The 20200-nt window shown below is 35.4% G+C and overlaps 1 long non-coding RNA gene across 1 annotated transcript; it reads right to left on the reverse strand.

The window, feature by feature from the left end:
• Positions 11634-16908, reverse strand: LOC107628261. Its single transcript, XR_001617660.2, has 3 exons — positions 16897-16908; positions 12507-12887; positions 11634-12388 (listed from the first exon to the last, which is right to left on the reverse strand). It is a non-coding gene; the product is annotated as an uncharacterized LOC107628261 (long non-coding RNA).

Genomic DNA, 20200 nt, shown 5'->3' on the forward strand with positions numbered 1-20200 from the left:
CTATTTTGATGATAAGAATTTTTTAAGAATTTTTGAAATATAAAAACTCAGGTATAGTTAATTTTACGTGAAGTTGATAGTTAAAAGTTGTTAAATGATAATTTAGTCAAATCTATTAAATTATTTAACAACTCTCAACTATAACTTTTACATGAATTTAACTGCATCTGAATTTTCACTCATAAATATGGCTTTTTCCATGCCTAAGTGAATCATTCCACTTCATTTATTCTAGCAAAAAGATTCCTTAGTACTACTCATTGACTGAGGATGTAAATGATGTTGCTGAACTTTGAACTTTAGGTTGTACATTGATTATTTGGATTTTGGTTAGTAATTAGTGCACGAATCTCTACATTTTCGTACAACTGTACCAGCAAGTGCACTGGGTCGTTCAAGTAATACCTGAGCGAGTCAGGGTCGATCTCACGAAGATTGTTGGCTTAAATCAAGCTATGGTTATCTTACAGGTCTTAGTCAGACAGATTAGAAGGTTGATTATGTTTGAATGCAGTTTGATTGTGAATTTGAATGGAATCAGTAAAAGAAATATGAGAGAAGGGTATAAGGTAGTGAAATTAGTAGAATGGTTATAATTGAGGATTGGAGTTGCTTAGCCTTTTTGAACTAACTCTGGTATTACTGTCTTCTCTGTTTGTGAATGATTTCTTCAATGGCAGGCTGTATGTGATTGACACTGGTTTGAGCAGCTACCAATACTCCTCCAGATCTGAACCCCAGGTTCAGTGCGGATCCATTTTGATTGAGGGTGAAGCTTCTTAGGATTCTAGCCTCTATCACAGAGACCCTAATCTCCCAGTAAATTGGCTGAACTGATGTCTCGAGAAGTCCCCAACGAAATCGTGGATTAGCCATCTAAGAGACGTATATTCAAGCTGGTGGTTCATCATTGTCCGATGAAAGACGCACTCTGAACCAATGTAGAATGTGATAACCTTATACCAGTTCAACGCATTCATATTGATGAAGAATGAATATACATCTTTGAATTGATCAAACACAGATTGAAGAGAAACAGTAATACTTTTATTAATTCATAGGATTTAGCAGGGCTCCTCCCCTCAACCTAGGAGGTTTAGAAACTCATGCTGAAGAGAAAATACAATGGAAAAATGTGAATGGTGTATGATATGTGAAAAGTGATGTAAAATACACTTTAAATACTAAACAGATGACTAATAAGGGTAAAGTAGTCTATTTAGTGCTAAAATTCACTTATGGGGCCCACTTGGTGAGTGTTTGGGCTGAGTTTTGATGAGATCCACATGCTATGAGGCTCCTTGGGGGCGTGGAACACCAGCTAAGGGGGTTCTCTCAGGGCCTTTGGACGTTGGGCTCTACTCTTTGGGCGCTGGATGCCTGGAAGGGGCAGGAAGCTGGCGTTGGACGCCAGTTTTGGGCCTTCAAATTCGAAGCAAGGTATGGACTATTATATATTGCTGGAAAGCTCTGGAAGTTAGCTTTCCATAGCCATTGAGAGAGCTCTATTTGGACTTATGTAGCTCTAGAAAAGATCTTCCAAATGCAGACAGGTCAGATCTGGACAGCATCTGCAGTGCTTTCTCTGTCTCTGAATCAGACTTCTGCTCCAGCTCCTCAATTTCAGCCAAAAAATACCTGAAATTGCCCAAAAACACATAGACTCATAGTAGAATCCAAAAGTATGGATTTAACACTAAAACCTATAAAAACTTAATAAAAACTAAATAAAACTACTAAAAACTATATGAAATTGATGTCAAAAAGCGTATAAAATATTCGCTCACCACCAAACTTAAACCGTTGCTTGTCCCCAAGCAACTAAAAATACAGTAGGATAAAAAAAATTAAGATACAATAAATTTCTAAGTTTCAAATGAAGCTTAGTTAAAAATTAGATGAGCGGGACTTAGTAGCTTTTTGCTTTGAATAGTTTTGGCATCTCACTATCCATTGAAACTCAGAGATGTTAGCATCCTTAGGAACTTAGAATCCAGATGATATTATTGATTCTCTTAGTTAAGCGTATTTTGATTCTTGAACACAGCTTTCAGAGTTTTGGCTGTGACCCTAAGCACCTTGTCTTCCAGTATTACCACCGGATACAATAATGCCACAAATACTTTAACTGGGTGAACCTTTTCAGATTGTGACTCAGTTTTGCTAGAGTCCCTAGATAGAGGTGTCCAGAGTTCTTAAGCACACTCTTTTTGCTTTGGACCACAACTTTAACCGCTCAGTCTCAAGCCTTTCACTTGACACTTTCATGCCATAAGCACATGGTTAAGGACAGCTTGGTTTAGCCGCTTAGGCTAGGATTTTATTCCTTTGGGCTCTCCTATCCACTGATGCTCAATGCCTTGGGTTCTTTTACCCTTGCCTTTTGGTTTAAAGGGTTATTGGCTTTTTCAATCTGCCCTCCTTTTCCTGCATTTTTGGGCAGTAATGGATTTTTCTGCTTTTTTATTTTATTTTCTTTTTTTTTTGCAACTTTTTTCTTTCTTTTTCGCATGCATATAAAATTTTTTTCTTTTGCAACATGCTTTTTCTTTTGCTTTTTGCTGCTTTTTCTTGCTTCAAAAATCAATTTTCAAATTTTTCAGATTATCAATAATATTTTTCCTTTTTCCTTATTCTTTCAAGAGCCAACATTCTAAAGTTACAACTTCAAATATACACTGTTTATTTCATATATTCAGAAAATAAAAGCAAATGACACCACATCAAACTAATTAAACTAATCTTATTTTAAACTTGAAATTCATGCATCTCTCAATTCTTTTCAATAATTTTTTTTATTTAAGCAAGGTGAGAGATATATAGAACATTTTACATCTTTAAGACATCAATGCAAATGATCATGCAACTAGAACAAGAGAGCAGATAAATAAACAAACAGAAAACAAAAAAATAACAGGAAAAGAGTAAAAGATAACGAATCCACCTGAATGTTGGTGGCCAGTGCTCCTCCTTGAGGATCCCATGTAGTTCTTGATCTCTTCTATGTCACTCCTTTATCTTTGTTGAGGCGGCTACACAAGTTCATGTGCATACTCTCTAATTTGCTCCATCCTCTTCTTCTATACTTAAGAGTGGTAGAAGTCACAAAGCAGAGTTTTTGCAACACCAAACTTAAGAGTTTTGCTCGCCCTCGAGCAACTATGATCAATGGGGAAGAAGAAGGTGGAGTAGGTGGAGCTTCTGTGGGACCTCTTGGTCCTGAGAGGCTAGGAAATTCCAGATTTTCTGCTTCTCTGTATTGGCGTTTGAATGCCCAAGGGCTGCTCTCTGGCTGGCGTGCAACACCAGCAATGCTCCCCTATTGGGGCGTTGAACGCCCAGCAGGGATACCCTGGCTAGCGTTCAACTTTGGCACCCTTTCCGGAGTGTTCTGTTTTCACTGTTGTGAATTCCATCTCTTGACTGGTGCACATGATCATGACTCTGACACTGAAAGGAAAAACAAAATGAAGGAAAATAACTATGGTTGAGTAAGGTTGGGTTACCTCCCAACAAGCGCTTCTTTAGTGTCTTTAGCTGGACTTCACTGTACTTAATTTAGTAACAGTGTTGAGCCTCCTGGCTCTATATCTCTTTCAAGGTAATGTTTGACCCTCTGTCCATTGACAGTGAACCTATTTTCAGGATCTTTTCCTTGAAGTTCTATGTGTCCGTAAGGTGATACTCTTGTAATCACATACGGTCCTTTCCAACGAGATTTGAGTTTCCCAGGGAATAATCTGAGCCTTGAATTGAAGATCAGAACTTTCTTCCCTGGTTCAAAGACTCTGGAAGCTATCTTCCTGTCATGCCACCTCTTTGCCTTTTCCTTATAGATCCTTGCATTCTCAAATGCATCTAAGAGAAATTTAGCTGGAGCAACCATTTTTCTCCTACTGCTTTAGTATCAAGGTTGAGGAGTCTAGTGGCCCAATAGGCCTTGTGTTCTAGTTCCACTGGCAAATAACAGGACTTCCCATATACTAACTGATATGGTGAAGTTCCAATGGGGTTTTGAAAGCTGTTCTGTATGCCCACAGAGCATCATCAAGCTTTCTAGCCCAATCCTTTCTAGAGGCACTTACTGTCCTCTCTAGGATTTGCTTTAGTTCTCTATTTGAGACTTCAGCTTGCCCATTGGTTTGGGGATGATACGGTGTTGCTACTTTATGGCGAACTCCGTAACGGCTTAAGACAGAATCCAGCTGTCTGTTGCAGAAATGAGTTCCTCCATCACTGATTAGTGTCCTAGGGACACCAAATCTGCTGAAGATGTTCTTTTAGAGGAACTTCATTACTACTTTGGTGTCATTGGTGGGTGTTGCTATTGCTTCAACCCATTTAGACACATAATCTACTGCCACAAGGATATATGTGTTTGAGTATGAAGGCGGGAATGGTCCTATAAAATTTATGCCCCATACGTCAAACAACTCAATCTCTAAGATCCCTTGTTGAGGCATGCTGTGACCATGAGGAAGATTGCTAGCCCTCTGGCAATTATCACAGTTACGGACAAACTTTCTAGAATCTTTGAAGAGAGTAGGCCAGTAAAAGCCACTTTGGAGTACCTTAGTGGCTGTCCGCTCACCTCCAAAGTGCCCTCCATAGTCAGAGTCATGACAATGCTATAGAATTCTCTGTGCCTCTTCTTCAGACACACAGCGTCGGATTATTCCATCCGAGCATCTCTTGAAGAGATATGGCTCATCCCATAGGTAATATTTTGCATCATGCATGAGATTCCGGGCTTGCTGCCTGGTAAACTCCTTGGGAATGAACCGTATAGCCTTATAGTTTGCAATGTCTGCAAACCAAGGTGCTGTCTGGATGGCATAGAGTTGCTCATCTGGAAAGGATTCGGATATGTCAGTAGAGGGAGAGGAAGTGCCTGCTACTGGCTCAATCCAGGACAAGTGATCAGCCACCTGATTTTCTGCCCCTTTTTTGTCTCTAATTTCTATATCAAACTCTTGCAGGAGTAATATCCATCTTATAAGTCTGGGTTTAGAATCCTGCTTAGTGAGTAGATACTTTAGAGCAGCATGGTCAGTATAAATAATGACCTTAGATCCTACTAGGTAGGATCTAAACTTGTCAATGGCATAAACCACTGCAAGTAGCTCCTTTTCTGTGGTAGTGTAATTTTTCTGCGCATCATTTAATACGCGACTAGCATAGTAAATGACATGCAGAAGCTTGTTATGTCTCTGACCTAGGACTGCGCCAATTGCATGATCACTTGCATCACACATTAGCTCAAATGGCAAGTCCCAGTTGGGTGCAGAGATGATAGGAGCACTCACAAGCTTGGCCTTCAGAATTTCAAAGGCATGCAGGCATTCTTGGTCAAAGACAAATGGAACATCAGTGGCCAAGAGATTGTACAGGGATTTGGTGATTTTAATCTTTTATGAACCGCCTGTAGAATCCTGCATGTCCTAGGAAGCTTTTGATAGCCTTAACACTAGTAGGTGGAGGCAAGCGTTCGATCACTTCCACCTTAGCTTGATCCACTTCTATCCCTTTGTTTGAGATCTAATGCCCAAGATCAATGCCTTCAGTTACTATGAAGTGGCATTTCTCCCAATTTAGAACTAGGTTTGTTTCTTGGCATCTTTTTAGGACCAGGGTCAGATAATCAAGACAGGAGTCAAATGAGTCTCCATAAACAGAGAAGTCATCCATGAATACTTCAAGGAACTTTTCTACCATGTCAGAGAAGATGGATAGTATGCATCTCTGAAAGGTGGCAGGCACATTGCACAGGCCAAATGGCATTCGTCTATAGGCGAACACTCCAGATGGACATGTGAATGCTGTCTTCTCTTGATCCTGTGGATCTACTGCTATTTGATTGTATCTGGAATATCCATTCAAGAAACAATAAAAAGCATGACCTGCTAGTCTTTCTAGCATTTGGTCAATGAAGGGTAAAGGAAAGTGATCTTTCCTGGTGGCGTCATTGAGTCTTCTGTAGTCAATGCACATACGCCACCTTGTGACTGTCCTTTTCGGGATCAGCTCATTCTTTTCATTATGAACCACTGTCATCCCTCCCTTCTTGGGGACAACTTGGACAGGGCTCACCCAAGGACTATCAGAAATGGGATAAATGATCCCAGCCTCCCATAGTTTAGTGACTTCCTTCTGCACTACTTCCTTCATAGTTGGATTCAAACGCCTCTGTGGTTGTACCACTGGTTTGGCATTATCCTTCAACAGGATTTTATGCATGCATCGGGCCGGGCTAATGCCCTTAAGGTCACTTATAGTCCACCCAAGGGCATTCCTATGTGCTTTGAGCACTTTAATAAGTGCTTCTTCTTCCTGTGGCTCTAAGGTAGAGCTTATGATCACAGGAAAGGTATCTCCATCTCCCATAAATGCATATTTCAGGGAGGATGGTAGTGGCTTAAGCTCAAGCTTTGGAGGCTTTTCCTTTTTCTCAGAGGTTTCCAGAGGTTCCTTTGAATTACGCTAAGTATCATCAAGGATATCATCTAGCCCTTCCTTGAGACTTTCAGCCATGTTGACGTCTTCCACCAGGGAATCAATGAGGTCAATGCTCATGCATTCCTTAGGAATGTCTGGATGCTGCATAGCTTTGACAACATTCAGTACGAAATTTTTCTCATTGACTCTCAGGGTTACTTCCCCTTTTTCAACATCAATGAGGGTCCGTCCTGTAACTAGGAAAGGTCTTCCTAGGATAAGGGATGTACTCTTGTGCCTCTCCATGTCCAACACCACAAAGTCAGTGGGGAAGGCAAAGGGTCCAACCTTGACAATCATGTCTTCAATTACTCCTGATGGTATTTTAATAGACCCATCAGCAAGTTGAAGGCATATGCGGGTTGGTTTGACTTCATCAGTCAAACAAAGCTTCTTTATTAAAGAAGCAGGTATTAGGTTGATGCTTACCCCAAGGTCACATAGAGCTGTCCTTGTACAAGCATCACCTAGAGTGCATGGTATCATAAAGCTTCCAAGATCCTTAAGCTTCTCTAGCAAGCTATTTTGAATGATTGCACTGCATTCCTCAGTGAGGAGGACTGTTTGTATCTCTCTCGAACCCTTCTTATGACTTAGAATGTCCTTCATGAACTCTGCATAAGAAGGTATCTATTCAAGAGCTTCTGCAAAATGGATCTTTATCTCTAATGTTCTGAGATACTCCGCCAAGCGGGCAAACTGGTTATCCCTTTTCTCTTGACAGAGTTTCTGAGGAAATGGCATCTTAGCCTTGTATTCATCAACCTTGGTTGATGAAGGCCGAATGCCATGTGAGTTGGAAGGGGGGCTTACTAGCTTGCTTAGGAGGGTTGTTATCAATGAACAACTGACCTCCCTTGCATGGGCGTTCAACGCCCATGCTGCTGTCCCCTTGGGCATTTGGACGCCCATTCTCTCCCTTTTTCTTGGCATTCAATGCCAGTAGGGTTATCCTCTATGGGCTTTTTGTTTTTATTATACTGAGGTTGGATTTTTAAAGTTTTCCCGCTCCTCAGTTGGATAGCCTGACATTCATCTGTTATCTGCTTAGATAACTGCTGCCTTGTTTGACTCAAATGGGCTTCTATATTCCTATTAGAAGCTTGAGTTTCTCACAGAGCCTCTTGCAGTTCCAGCATTTGCTGAGTCAATGGGCCATCCTGCTCTGGAGGGTTAGGTTCAGCAACAACTGCCTTAACCTCTCCTTTTATAGAGGTCTTATAAGATCAGCAGCTACTGCCTTAACCTCTCCTTTTGTAGAGGTCTCAGGAGATGAGTACAGATGCTGATTAGTGGCAACTGTCTTAATAAGCTCTTGAGCCTCTCCTATAGTCATGTATATAGAACCACCAGCAGAGTGGTCCAAGGCCATTCTAGCCATGTCTGAAAGTCCATAGTAGAAGATGTCTAACTATACCCATTCTGGAAACATTTCAATGGGACATTTTCTTAGCATCCTCTTATACCTCTCATAGGCATCATAAAGAGATTCACCATCTCTTTGTTTGAAACCTTGGATGTCCAGTCTCAGCTGGATCACCTTTCTAGGGGGAAGTATTGGTTTAAAAACTTGTCCACTAACTGTTTCTAAGTTTTTAAACTAGCTTTAGGCTGGTTATCCAACCAACTTTTTGCTTGATCCTTTAAAGCAGAAGGAAAGAGCAATAACCTGTAGACCTCTTGGTCTACTCCCTCACTATGTACTGTGTCAGTAATCCTTAAGAAATCTGCAAGAAATTCTGTAGGTTCTTCCTGAGGAAGCCCAGAATACTAGCAGTTCTGCTGCACTAGAGTAATAAGTTGAGGGTTTAATTCAAAGCTACTAGCTCTAATTTGAGGTATGCTGATGCTTCTTCCATAGAAGTCAGCATTGGGACTTGTATAAGATCCTAGAGTTCTCTTGAGTTCCTTATTCTCACTTGGATTCATGATTAAGAAAGGTAGAAGATGAAGAAGGAAGAAGATAGAAGGAGTAGAAAAAGAGATAAAAGTAGAAAAGATAAATAATAATTAATTTTTTATTTAAACCGAAAATAAAAAAAGAAATTAAAATTTAATTCCAAAATTTCGAAAATATAAGAGAGAGAAGAAGACGAGAATTTTAAAAAATTAGAAGATTTTTGGAGGAAAATACAAAGGGACACCAAACTTAAAAATTTTAAGATCAAAACACAAAAAAGACTCAAGAACACTTTGAAGACTCACAAGAACACAAAGAACAAAATTCAAAGACTCAAAGAACACAAAAACATAAAAAGAATACCAAACTTAAAATTTTTAGAAAACTAACAAGAAATTTTCGAAAAATAAAAAGAAAAACACAAGAAAACACCAAACTTAAAGATTTAAAACAAGATTTAACTAAAGAAAATATTTTTGAAAATTTTTAGAAAGAAAGACTCCAAGAACACAAAAAATTCAACAAGAACATAAGACTCAAACTAAGAACAAAAATTAAACAAATAAAATAAAAATTATTTTTGAAAAGCTTTTAATAATTCGAAAATTTGAAGAAGAAGAAAATCAAAATAAAGGACTCTAATCAAAGTTATACTCTTGCAAAAATCAAAGACTCAATAAGAACATAAATTGAAGAAAGAAAAAAAAATATTTTCGAAAAGATTTTTAATTTTTCGAAAAAATAAGAAGAAGAAAATAAAAATAGAGGACTCAAAACTCAATTAAAAATGATCAAGAAATAAAGTACTTGATCTAGGGAGCAAGACAATTCGGCAGTTTGTCCAAACTCAACAATCCCCGGCAACGGCACCAAAAACTTGGTGCACGAATTCCCATACTTTTGTACAACTGTACCAGCAAGTGCACTGGGTCATCCAAGTAATACCTAAGCAAGTCAGGGTCGATCCCACGAGGATTGTTTTCTTGAAGCAAGCTATGGTTATCTTGCAGGTCTTAGTCAGGCAGATTAGAAGGTTGATTATGTTTGAATGCAGTTTGATTTTGAATTTGAATGGAATCAGTAAAAGAAATATGAGAGAAGGATATAAGGTATTGAAATTAGTAGAATGGTTATAATTGAGGATTGGAGTCGCTTAGCCTTTTTGAACTAACTCTGGTATTACTGTCTTCTCTGCTTGTGAGTGATTTCTTCAATGGCAGGCTGTATGTGATTGACACTAGTTTGAGCAACTGTCAATACTCCTCCAGATCTGAACCCTAGGTTTAGTGCGGATCCATTATAATTGAGGGTGAAGCTTCTTAGGATTCTAGCCTCTATCACAGAGACCCTAATCTCCCCATAAATCGGCTGAACTGATGTCTCGAGAAGTCTCCAGCGAAATCGTGGATTAGCCGTCTGAGAGACGTATATTCAAGCTGGTGGTTCATCATTGTCCGATGAAAGAAGCACTCTGAACCCATGTAGAATGTGATAACCTTATGCCAGTTCAACGCATTCATATTGATGAAGAACGAATATACATCTTTGAATTGATCAAACACGGATCGAAGAGAAACAGTAATACTTTTATTAATTCATAGGTTTCAGCAGGGCTCCTCCCCTCAACCTAGGAGGTTTAGAAACTCATGCTGAAGAGAAAATACAATGGAAAAATGTGAATGGTGTATGATATGTGAAAAGTGATGTAAAATACACTTTAAATACTAAACAGATGACTAGTAAGGATAAAGTAATCTATTTAGTGCTAAAATCCACTTTTGGGCCCACTTGGTGAGTGTTTGGGCTTAGCTTTGATGAGATCCACGTGCTATGAGGCTCCTTGGGGCGTGGAGCACTAGCTAAGGGGGTCCTCTCTGGGCCTTTGAACGTTGGGCTCTACTCTTTGGGCACTGGATGCCTGGAAGGGGCAGGAAGCTGGCGTTGGATACCAGTTTTGGGCCTTCTAATCCAAAGCAAGGTATGCACTATTATATATTATTGGAAAGCTCTGAGTCAGCTTTCCATAGCCATTGAGAGAGCTCCATTTGGACTTCTGTAACTCCAGAAAAGCTCTTCCAAATGCAGACAAGTCAGATTTGGACAGTATCTGCAGTGCTTTCTCTGTCTCTGAATCAGGCTTTTGCTCCAACTCTTCAATTTCAGCCAAAAAATACCTGAAATTGCCCAAAAACACAAAGACTCATAGTAGAATAAAAAAATGTGGATTTAACACTAAAACCTATAAAAACTTAATAAAAACTAAATAAAACTACTAAAAACTATATGAAAGTGATGTCAAAAAGCGTATAAAATATCCGTTCATCAATAATTTGTTTGTTGTGTATTAGGTCAAATTAATTTGATTCTTAAGAATGGGAGAAATTTGTATTCTAAGTGGGTTTTGGCTGATGAGATATTATACCTTACTAGCGGAGAGGTAAATTAATTATACTATATAGTGTATTCTAATAAGTGTTATATTATTTAGAGATTGATTAGATAATATATAAATTAATGTTAAATTTAAATTATTTATATTAAAACTAATTTACAGAATATTTATTATTGTATTTAATCAGTACTTTATGTTTTAATAAATAATACTAAATACACGTTTTTTTTTTTAATTTTTCTAAAAAATTTTACTAAAAGATGATTGGTTAGTTTCTAAGTTTTGCCAAATCATCAAAGTTACTGATGTGACATCATTAAAAGATAAACATATGACTTAAACTTATTGTATAAGAAGTTAGTATCAACTTTTATATAATAAAAATAGATAGATAGATAAATGGTGTGTCACCATTGCTTTCTACTACCATTTGTGCTAGATAAGCTTTTATAAGATTCATTTAACATTTAACTAACTTAAATTGGTCGAGTAGTTAGCTCCGCAAAAAATTAATCCTTGACCTGTTGGGTTAGTTAAGGAATACGTAAACAATCAAAAAACATTCATTTAACTTTAAAAACTATAATATATCTCTTGAGCTTTGCATTTTTCTTACTTTGAATATTACTATATTAGTCATGTGTTGATGTTGTTAACAGAAAATTAATAATTATTTGCGTGATATAGTTGCATGCTGAAAACAAAATATATATAAAGTATTGATATTAATTTCCTATGAAACAATTAAAATATTTTATATTAAATTGACAAATGAATTGACAAAATACCAGTAATCTTTAAATACAAATAAATTTCTTTAGTTCTTGCCAAAGAAAGGCAACAAAAAACAAGAACCCTACTTTCAAATTCAGATTTTGGCATACAGGATTTTACAACCAAGAGTTGTTTCATGATGAGCACTATATATATTCATCAAACCATAATCAAAGAAATTGAATACACGAATTAACAAAAGAATATACGGTGGATTACTATCATATTCACCACTACTTCAAAGACTTCATATGATACAAATATCTCTAACATGGAATCTTAGAGGTGAACCACTCCATGACCGAAAATGGAGTCTTGATCAAAGCCAGAGCAAACTCAACTATGAGGGTCACACAAAGGCAACATGGGCATATGCATGTCAAAATCAACCTGAAAACAATTCAATTTCATCAACCTCTGAAAAGAAACAACCCTCTACCAAAAAATATCCATTTACGTTTATAAGCTACACACCAATCATTTATATATTCAACGCAATTCATATTTTAAGCGAATCTAATAATTGGATAATTAGTAAGTAATTAGTTATTTGGGTATTATTCATGGAATAATATTAAAAGGGAAGCATTGAATCAATGCTAAGGTTGTCTCTGTGGATTGAGAGCACGAATTGAGAGCGGGGAGAGAGAGTAGGAGGAAGAGTTAGCTTAATGGGGAAGTTGCAGAGGGAACGGCGGCTGGATAGGAAGCGAGCGAGGATGGCGGCAGTGTAGGATGAGAGGTTGGAGAAGCAGTTCATGACACAGCTGCAGGGTTAGTTGAAAATGATGGCGCAACAACTTGTCTTCTCTGGTGACAACCTTCAACTGTGATAATTCCAGCAAACCCAACAGAGTCAAGAACATCAGAAGCAAGCGCAGGGTTGTTACAGAGCAAATAAGGTTCAGAGGTGGTGATTATGGTAGCTAGGCACGATTAACTCACCATGAATTCCGGCAGCGACCAGGAATTCCAGCGGCGGCAGAGGAACAACTCCTCCTCTGTGCGTCACTTCCTCACACGCGTTGCTTCCTTCCTTTTTGCCGTAGCATCAACGGCGACCTCCTCTCCCTGTTTGGTTCCACCCAACGACGGTGGCGGCTTCCATCAACGGCAGCGGCGGCAAGGCGCGGCGACGGCGGCAACGAAGACGAGCTCCTCTTCCTCGCGTCGCGTCTGTCTCCCTCAACACCTCTGCAAAGCAAATCTCTCTCTCCTCCGGCGCCTCAACGACAACGGCGATGGCGGTAAGGACCTAGCCGCGTCGTCCCCTCCTCTCTTCCCCTCTTCTCCCTCGAGCTCCCCCTTCTCCCTTCTCTGTTTCTCCTTTCTCCCTCACTCACGGAGTGTTGTGTGCGTGTGTTTAGGGATTTAGGATAGTAAATTGAGAAATTTGGGATATTAGATTTTTTATTAGAAATTTTTAGGATTAAGGGAAAATATATACCAGTAATATAATAATTTTATAAAATATTTGAAATAAAATAATAATTTAAAATTTAAATATAATATTGTGAAAATTATTTTTGGAACACATAAAATTTTTATTTATAAAATTAAATTTAAAATTTTAATATTTAAAATAAATCATATAAAATTATTATTAATTTTTAATTATTAAAATTTTTAAAAGATAAAATATTTAAATTATAAAAAATACATAAAAATCTTAATTAATTTAAACTCAAATGATTAAAATTGTGACCATAGACCCTTTTAGGTCATTCCCAAAACCGTAATCATATATCCTTTTAGGTCACCCTTTTGAAAAATCGTGACCATAGACACTTTTTGGTCACTTTAAAAAATTGTGACCATAGACCCCTTTAGGTCACCTTCAAAACCGTGACCATAGACCCTTTTAGGTCACCCTTCCGAAAAATCGTGACTATGGACATCTTTATGTCACCCCCAAAACTGTGACCAAAGACCTTTTTAGGCCACCCCCAATCCGTGACCATAGACCCCTTTAGGTCATCCCCTAAAACCGTAACCATAGACCCTTTTAGGTCACCCTTTTTTGAAAAACCGTGACCATAGCCCCTTTTTTTGTCATTGTAAAAAATCGTGACTATAGACCCTTTTAGTCCACCCTCCAAAACTGTGACCATAGACCCTTTTAGGCCACCCTCCAAAATCGTGACCATATACCCTTTTAGGCCACCCCCAAAACCGTGACCATAGATCCCTTTAGGTCACCCGTGACCATAGCCCCCTTTTTAGTCACTGTAAAAAACTGTGACCATAGACCCTTTTAGGTCACCCCCAAAACCGTGACTATAAACCCTTTTAGGCTACCCCCAAAATCGTGACCATAGACTCTTTTAGGCCACCTCCCAAAATCGTGACCATAGACCCCTTTTTGGTCACTGTAAAAAACTGTGACCATAGACCCCTTTAGGTCACTTCTCAAAATCGTGACTATAGACTCTTTTAGGCCACCTTTTTTAAAAAACCGTGACCATAGGTACTCTATGGTCACCCTTTCCAAAAAAATCGTGACCATAGCTTTTTGTTTTGGTCACCCTAAAAAATCGTGACCATAGAGGGTCTATGATCACGATTTTTTATCGTAACCAAAAAAACCGTGGCCAGACTCAAAATATTGTAGTGATTCTAAGAAACAATATCAAAATTAACAAAAAGTTAAGAACAAATTATACCTTCTATCTCTTGTTCATTATTTTTCTCTGCTAGGACACCTGAATCCATATATACCTAGCTACACTCAAATCAAGATCCCATATTTGAGCCGCGGTAGAAGGCCCCATTAAACCAATAGTTAAGAAGTTCCGTCAGTCAAAATTTGAGCAATAACAAGAAGTTTACAACTCTCTGGTTCTTAAGATTTGTTTTGATTGAAAATTATATAGTTAAAAATGATAAATTTAAACAAATTTTTACACATTTTTTTACCAAATAAAAAAGATACATTTTTTTAGTTTTGATCTGTGCTACTTCAATATATTATGAAAAAAATAAAATAGAACAACAATTTATTAAGACCAAAATTAAAAAATAACAAAAATATAAATCATATACATACCTTATTGAGACTAAAAATTTATTTAAATAAGAATCTTAAGAATAATTTAGAAAAAAAGAGTGGCTACTAAACCTAGCACAAAAATGATTAGTTTGGAGTTAGGACTATTTTACTATGTATTTTCATTGTAAATTTTGAGTCTCATTTCAAAAGTTACGTTCTCTTTCTCTCTCTCTCAGTTACTTATTATTCTTCGTATTCAATTATTCGTGCTCATTTCTTATTTTTTTTCTTTGTTTCTAATGGTGGTTACTCGAGTACTTATGCGCGTTTTCTTTAAATACTGAATTGAGATTAATTTAAGGTAGTGCAATGGCCGAGTTTTTTATTGGTGTAGAATTGTATTAGGGATCATCTATAATTTCAAATCTCTTCACATTGGTTTTAGAGGTGTTTATCGAACATATTCAAGAACCAGTTCGATAGTATATGTTTTTTTCAGATAACATTGTCCTTATAGAATAAAGAAGGGAAGATTTAAATTAGAAGTTAGAGTTATGAAAATAAACTTTAGAGGAGTACAATTTAATTTACACATTAATATAAGTTTGATAGGGCGAGTGAGAAATTAGAGAAACTATCTTATTACATGTAAAGCGTTTTAAGTATCTTGAGTGTATTATACAGAATAATAGAGAGATTGAGAAAGATGTAAAATATCATAGGATACAAACGGACTAATCAAAATGGCAAAGTGCAACTAACTTTATACGTGACAAAAAAAAAGTATCTTTAAAACTTAAAAAGAAAAATTTTATTAGACCGATTATGTTATATGAAACAAATAGACAGTAAAGATGAGCATGAACAAAAAGAGATGTATAAATAGTTTTACAGTAAATATAATATATTATAAAAGGTAATAAAATTATTTAATTTATATAGTTGATCCCATATGATGAGATAAAACTTAATATTAAAAAAATATTGTTACGTATCAGACTTGCTTGCTAATTTAAGTTAAAATAAGAAAATATATGTGGAATTAGTTTCACTAAATAAACAGTAATCGCATCAAATAACACTTTATGTTTGAAACATAAAAAAAAATCGTGTTTGGTTCTCTTTTCCTTGGTTCTGTTATTCTCTATGTTTATTTGTTCGTTACTTTCGTGTTCCAACTTCCAACTACCTTATTGTTCTCTTCCTTTTCAAGATTCTAACACTATAAATAATAAATAACCATTCAGCCAATTTTCTTTCCCCTTTGGTATCTTCCTCTGCTTTTAAATTTACCCATTTTCCCCTCCCTTTATTGTTCTTCAATGGTTTTCAGTGACACAGTTGTACCATTGGTTTTTTTTCATGTAATGATGGTGATTCTCATCAACATGCACACTCTCGTTCTCTCAAGGGTAAGTTCTTAAAACATGATTTGCTTCATAAAAAGCTTCTGTCTTTAGTTTTTTTGTTGTTAGTTGAACTTGAATGCACTTGAATGCATGATATTTGTGACATTCGTGGATTGATTGGCTCATATGAATGTTCCATGGTATACAGGATTTTGCTGAAACATGTGCATTCTTGTAATCTCTCTAATATAGAATGGCCATGCATTGAATCATTCTATTATGCCATGTGTCGATCACATATCCATCTCACTTCCCTCCAATTTCTCCAATATATTATAAGTCTTTTTTATATCTTCAACTTTAATGCAAACAACAACTAACCCTATATATATAATGAATTCTTCAAATAGTTTTCAAAAACATTGAATTCAAAAGATCCCGCCACTGAAACTTGATATGATATGGCTATAAATATATGAACACCTTTCATTTGATTATAATCCATATACTCTTCTTATTACCATTCCTCTAAAATTCTTAAAACACAAATATCATTTTCTTTCAAGCTTTTTTTTCCTTTCAAACATGGCCAACTAATATAATATGTTGCAGGCTGTTAGTGCTAAAAAATTGGATTGATCATTTAATGTATGGGTGGCTAGACTCTGGATTGTTCCTCAAATAGAAGATCAAAATTCAATTTCCACTATGGAGATGGTCTTATGTGATTATGAGGTAACAAATTCTTTACAACTTTTTTAGAAGATGTTATTATTACCTTGAACTAATATGATTATCTATTTCAGGGTAACAGGATACAAGCTTTAGTACCCAGGTCATTATTAAAAGATTTCATCCATGTCATTAAGGAGGGTGAAATATATTGCATGAAGAATTTCATCGTCAGTTGTAATAACCTTTGGATTAAGAGCACACAACACTCACATAGATTAATATTTCTCCAAAGGACGACAGTTATGCATGTCTTTGAACCGACCTTCTCTTTTAAGCAATTTGATTTTACATCAATTGGCCAAATTTGTGAAGCCGACATGATTCATGAAAATCAACTCATTGGTTAGTATTCAATTGTGTTTTTCATGTTTCTTTTACATGTTAGACTAACAAATGATTTTATAGTACCACCATTTTAAAATTCAGCTACAATGTAAGTTAGAAAATATTATTAATATTCATAATTTTAATTGGACTATTTCCACATCAATGTAGGACGACAACTCCAATAACTATCCTAGCCACCTTGATGTAATATTGGACAAGAAGATGTTGTTCAAGATCAATATTAAAGCTAGCAATATCACTGGAACTGATGTGGTTTATAATGTTACAAGGATCTGTGATGACCATGATACTATAAAAAAGTTTACTCATGAGTTTGACGAAGATTCTGGATCAGTAAGATTTTTTGTACCATCAAATATTTTCTAGCATTGAGAGTCATGTTCACTTTATAAAAATGTCAATATTCTAACTATTCTATTCATTTATGTTATAGTTGGTGGATGATAGTTTAATTAACAATTCTTTTGGGCCTATTCATAGTCTTGGAGATAATCGTTCTATTTCTCTTTGCCAAGTAATGTACCTTTATCTTCATCATCAGCCACATTAATTTTAGATAAGAACACAAATCATAATTTATCTTTCTTTGGTGAAATAAAATAACTCAACATCTCTATTATCATGGTAGGAGTCAGTGAATGAAACCATTACCATCGATAGCCTTAGGTCATTTCATAAGAGACTTTCAAGTGAGGTTATACAACAAGTTGCTGTTGATCTTGACAAAGATAGATACCCGCAAGCATTGGCTACAAAGGTGTTAAAGAGGAAGAACAAGAAAATTAAGGACTAAAAATTGAATATGTTACTATGATATAGTATTATGACAACAGCCAGAGCTTTAATTTTTAAGATATTATTAGCACTACTTTATGTTTTAACTTGAAGGCATAGTTTATGATTTATTAGTAACTTCTTAATCATGCTAGACTATTATTAAGTTTAACATCAGATGTTTTATAAATTAACTGGCTGTTTATGTATTAACATCAAATATTAGTCTTTACCTATTATTATTTCTAAGTTTCTCATTAGTTTTAGTGGTCTTGTATCACCAAAAAAATAGAATTATTAAATCTTATCAAAGAATAATAAAATATTGTACAAAATTTAAAAAAGAATTTAAAGTATATATTTAACACTTTCAGACAAATATAAATGTAAATATTGATCACAATTGAAGCAATCCAAAAAAATTTAAATAGTTTCAAATATAAAAGTACTTAATATTATAGTATATATTCACTAGCTTTTCAAAAATTTAAATAGTTTCAAATATTAGAGTACTTGATTTATATTCACATGTACTCTCACTTAATGCCACCAACTCAATACAACTTATCTTTTCATGTCTAATTCATATTTAACATAAGTCTCACTTTTTTTCAATTGCTCCATAAATTGGTAGCCTATAACAATTCAATCATAATTAATGTGTATATGATTCTCAAAATTTAAAAAAGATTTATTAGAAATACCATCAAATTTTATAGTTAATGAAATTTAGACCCAAGATGAGAAAATATTGTTCAGTCAAATTCAATTTATTAATATGTATTTAATACTATTTTTTTGATAGCATAATTTATTTATAACATTCCTTAACTATATCACAACAAATGAATCAGTGCTAGATTTTAAGGTACATATTTAAAAATTCACATCATTTAAGTTAAGTATAAATATTTAAAAAATATTTTAATTCTGTTATGTTGTGTTTCAAATTTTTTTTGTCAAATTTATAATCTTTTAGATATTAAAATGTCAATAATTGAATTAAATTAAACCATATAATTTACACAGACAATAATATAAAATTACTACAATTCAATTAATAAATGAAACTAATATGCAACAATTCAATTAACTTAGAGTAAGAAAAAAATTTTGAGCATACAAAGTAAAAAAAACAATACAGACACAGATTACATTATTTTGTATATATTAAAGAAATGAAAATTTCTATGGTGCTGAAAAGAGATTCATCAACACATGCTGAAGCCCATGTGTCGTAGTGTGAAGGGAATAACGTGTCCCTCAGACATGATAGTTTCTCCTGGGCTATTGCAGGTAGTGCTGGCAGTTGCAGTGCTGGGGCTTATTCGTTTCAGAGTTTGTGTCAGAGTGAAAGATATTAAGATGGTCATTAATAGATGCTAATTAATTTGGTTTATAGAAGTAATTTTTTTTGCAATGTAATATTTTATTTTTGGTGGAAATGGGTTCATTGTTGGCTGGGCCTTGGAAGTTGAAACCCTATTTTTGGTGGAGGACTGTGTTTAGTGATTAAAACTCGATGCATATAATCATGGGCTTCGAATAATACATGGACGTTACAAAGCAGAAACAAATATGATGGGCCTAATTAGGGAAAAAGAATGGGGCTGAAGTTGTTATGTGATTGTAATATATTTAAAGTAGGTATATTCTTTATTAGTTATGAATGTTATTGTAAATATCATTAAATATGTAATAATATAAATGTTGAGATATTTTTTTAAGATTATGTAATATGTATTGATATAATCTTTCGAAAAAGACGTGTGTTGTATAATATTGTAATGAATATAAAAGAATGAGTTATTTAGCAGAAAGATTGTTTAATTTAATATGTACATAAAATCTAAATTGTCTTTTTTATGTAGAAACACTAGGATTTTATGTTCTTAGTATATAATAACGACATCGTTAATTGTGCAGTAAAATTTTTGAAAAATTTTAGTATGTGTAAAATATTAGTGAAGAAGATTATCTAATCATGGTATGAGCTAAATTTTTGTTAATTGTATCGAGTTATTACTTTAGTCAGGAGTAAAAATCGCTAAACCTGAGAATAGACATCAAAGAATGGAGACCGGAATAATAAAATAACAGTAGAGCGTTTCGAAGACATTTTATTTTTATTATAATAAGGTGGTCAATGTCATCAACAGCACCCTAATTCAAATCCGTTTACAGCAACGTTAGAGCTGTATACGAACAAAGAACACTTACTTAGTAGAATCAGAGCGAGAAGTTTAAGAAAAAAAGTTTTAGCTTATGTCAAGAGTCCGACGCTGACAATGGTTAGTGTGGGTGGAAATCCGCGGGGCAGTGGTCGATTGTGAATGTGTGGTAGGTTACACAGTGTTTAGGGTCTCTTGTAATTTGAACTTACTGATAGACCGAATGTAGCTGATAAAAGGCTCTAGGGTTAGAAGAAAGTTAAATAGCAGTCC

The sequence above is a fragment of the Arachis ipaensis genome, chromosome B02 (assembly GCF_000816755.2).
Source record: "Arachis ipaensis cultivar K30076 chromosome B02, Araip1.1, whole genome shotgun sequence".
Taxonomy (NCBI): domain Eukaryota; kingdom Viridiplantae; phylum Streptophyta; class Magnoliopsida; order Fabales; family Fabaceae; genus Arachis; species Arachis ipaensis.